The following is a 3,915-nucleotide window of genomic DNA, read 5'->3' as shown; positions in this document are numbered from 1 at the left end:
AATATAGCTTGCCATCACCAGTGTGTGAATGTGTGTGTGAATGGGTGGATGACTGAATGTAGTGTAAAGCGCTTTGGGGTCCTTAGGGACTAAGTAAAGCGCTATACAAATACAGGCCATTTACCATTTAACTACAAAAATATAAAGAATGGTAACGTTGTCCTATGACGCTGAATTGGGAAGACGGATAAATGAAGTTGTTACTGCTGGTGCATGATGTCTGTAATCTTTAGTACTGTTTAATAACCATGTATTTTCACCTGGTGACAGTGATATAGTGAATTAAAACACCTTCAGCTTCTACTTGTCTCCTTTTATTCATTTGATTAAGGCTGGAAACGGTCCTTGAACAGGAATGGCAGGTCCTGAAAGTGCAGGCAGGCAATCCTGTTTCCAAGGAAACAATAAGGCATTTGAAGCATCTCCATAGGAATGGCATCGAAAGCTTGACTGGATGAATCAAACTGTGAGTGCTGAAGGAGGACTCCCCATGCAACCCAATATCACGCCAAAACATGTAATAGACATGCCGGTCCACCATGTGTCTATTTCAGACTTTGCCTCTCCAAAGTGTGAAATAGACATGCATGCACAAGTTCCATTACTGCATGCACAAGTTGCATTAACAGCAGGGAGAGATAAACTATAAGGCAAGAAGTGATTAGTGAACAAAAAACTTATGACGTACATTTTCATGCCCTTAATCGTTAGAAACGAAGCAAGGCGGGTAATATGTATATAAACGTAAATGTGTTAGTAATGTCTGTTTAAACACTTTCTCGTGATTATTTTCATGTTGGCTTGAAATAAAAAAATCTCCATCTACTGTTATTGCAGCTTACTACAACTTTTCATGCGTGTCTTTTTCACATTTTAGAGAGGCAAAGCATGAAATAGAGTGTGCTCAGACACGCCTGTCAATGACTGTCATTGCCTGGGTTTAGCTCAGAGTAATTTCATTATGGAAAATCCATTTCCTGTTGAGGGGTTAGATTAGGTCAGGCTAGATATCCAATCAATGTGGATCAACTCAAAAGTGGGATCGTAATAGTTTAAGGCAAGTCATCATCATGGCTGCCAACACCATTATCATCATCGTCACAAAGTCACCATGCAAGCCACGTCTGCAATTCATTAGCTCCAATTTAAAATATTTGTTAACAGAAAATTATTATCACACTTCAAATTATTATTTTTCCTCAATAAAATACCTTTGATTTCCATTCAAATTATCCTAATGTTCCTCAAATTTATTACTCCAGCATTCTCATTATTATTCACATTAACTCTTCTAAAAAATAAATACATGGATATTAACTGTATTTAGCACTGCACAAGCATAATCAATAATTTATTGTACCACTAGACACACAGTAGCTTCCAAATTTTCAATTCATTCAAATGAGGCTATTAAGCTGAGGGCTTTGAAACAAAACATGACTTTCAAAGTTGGATTTTATTTCATTGCCAAAAAACAACTGCCTTGTTCTGATTTACTCATGATACAAAGAAGCGCCAAGAGGAAAACTGGGAGGAGGCGCAAAACATGAGCTTTACTTATAAGAAGAAAACCAGACTGGAATTACAGTCTAACAGATAACGTCAAATTGAGGCATAAGGAGAACCCAAGGAGCAACACAAAAAATAAAACAACACCAAAAAAGAAAAGAAAAAAATAACTGACAATATAGAAAAGTAATGATGCATTGAATACGGTCCAGCACAGTGGCCCACAACAACAATACTATAACCTTGGCATAAAATGTGACTTAAGGGACTTAAAAGTGAGAACTTTTACTGCACACAAAAGTTAATAATGTAGTTCTACTGAAAGCATTGGTAGCAAATCATACACTGTTTTTTTTTTAATCAGAGGTTGTTGGGGTTTTTTTTTAAATCAGGTATATTGAAGAGTTAAATAGCAGTTTTAGCTGCTTTGGTGTCAATGAAATTAACAAAATAATAATAATAATAATACATTTTATTTAAAAGCGCCTTTCAAAACACTCAAGCTCGCTGTACACTTAAAAGCAACATAAAAGCAAGAAGTTTACAGAATCATAAAAGCGTAAGACATTAACAAATAAAATAGGAGAGTGGAAAGGTTATGTGGGATAAGCTATTTTGAACAAGTGGGTTTTGAGTTTGGACTTAAAGAGAGAGAAGGAAGAGATGTTTCTTAAATCAGGAGGTAGGGAATTCCAGAGTCGTGGAGCAGAGCAGCTGAAAGCCCGGCTCCCCACAAAACGTGCACTTGAAGGACAACAATGACACAACCCCCAAAACAGGTGGTTTTATTTGATGGAGGGTACTGACATTTTCCCCTCCTCGTGTTTTCTGACTAATTTTTCACTACTTTTGCAACTGGGTAGGGTGGTGTCACTATTGGTAACATTAGGCAACACCTGGACCCTACAGAGGTTAGTCTAGCTCATCTAGGATGCCACATCAACACATGCCATTACCAGGAGGTTTGCTGTGGGTCCAGCACAGTCTCAAGAGCATAGAGAAGATTCCAGAAGACAGGAAGTTACCCTGGGAGAGCTGTACAGGGCCATCAAGCCAACATTGTCAGGCATGGATACAAACATGTACCATGCAAATTACTGAGCACTATTTTAAGTTACTGCAATTAAAAATCGGACTAGCCCGGCGCATCCTTTCTTCACTTCACTTTGGTTAATGTGGTTACATTTCTTTAGCTGAACAAATGTTTTTTTGCTTTTAAGTCTAGTGACCATGTGCTCTTGTTATTGCTATTATTATTATGTTTTAAATGTAGGTTGGGTTTTTTTAAGTGATTACTAGCTTCTCTGATGTGGGCCTCCAGTCATGGATTATAGATGAAAATGACCTTTTAGCTCTATCCGGTGCAATATATGTTTGGTGCATTATCCCTAGAACTAAATGGGGAAAAACAATAATTTAAAATCCCAGTAATTGTAAGAGGCATTAAAGGCATTTACATACCTGGGGAACTGTGTCAAAACTTATTACCCTGACAAAACAATGAATGATGTATTACTGGTCTAAAGGTGTGTGAAAGCAGGATGATGGATAGTCCCGAGGATTTTCCACACTGTGTTGTAAATGTTACACGACTAAATGAAAACAAATATTGATTGCCATGTCATATTTATTCATGTGAGTAAAAACTCTCATGAGTGACATTGTTTACTTACCGAGACAAAAAATATTAACTGTCTTAACTTACTCCCTCACTCATTTGTTAATTGATTCAGCTCAGAAGCACATTTTGGTTTCTGTTGCATTTTATAATGAATGACAGTAAACACTGCATCCACACATACTCTATATTCTAACTAGCAATTAGAGACATGAGTAAAATTAGCATGAGTAAAAATTAGCTGATATAGTATGGGAATACCATAATATAAATGAAATCAACTCATCAACTGTGAAATGTCATTACGAGGTAATGATGTTGCACGTTATCGGCAAACCTCTTGTAGAGTCACAGGTGTATAGATTGAGATACTTCCCACTCTCCAAGTAATAAATACGAACTGTTGGTGTTTTTATTATGCTAAATCAGATTGTATGTGCATCACAGGAAAAACAAAGGTTATTTTTTAACTGAAATTTTCTTTTAAAATTTTGAGTTTTACTTTCATTATAACAACAAAGTTTAAAAGGCAGAGTTTAACACAGAAAAGTTGTTAGCTGCAGTGACCAGCCCAAAAGGAAGGAGTGAAACAACTGAAATTGTTTTCTTTCACAGCATGTCTTTGTCCTATCATCCTCCCCTTAAACCCAACCGGTTGCGGCAGATGCCAGCCCTCCCTGGTTCTGCCAGAGGTTTCTTCCTGTTCAAAAGGAGTTTTTACTTCCCACCTTTGTCAAAGCACTTGTTCACAGTTTGTCATCTGATTGTTGGGGGGGGGGGGGGGGGGG

Source organism: Neolamprologus multifasciatus, chromosome 1, assembly GCF_963576455.1.
Source record: "Neolamprologus multifasciatus chromosome 1, fNeoMul1.2, whole genome shotgun sequence".
Classification (NCBI taxonomy): Eukaryota; Metazoa; Chordata; class Actinopteri; order Cichliformes; family Cichlidae; genus Neolamprologus; species Neolamprologus multifasciatus.
The sequence above is the reverse complement of the archived record's forward strand: the minus strand, read 5'-3'. Positions refer to the sequence as shown.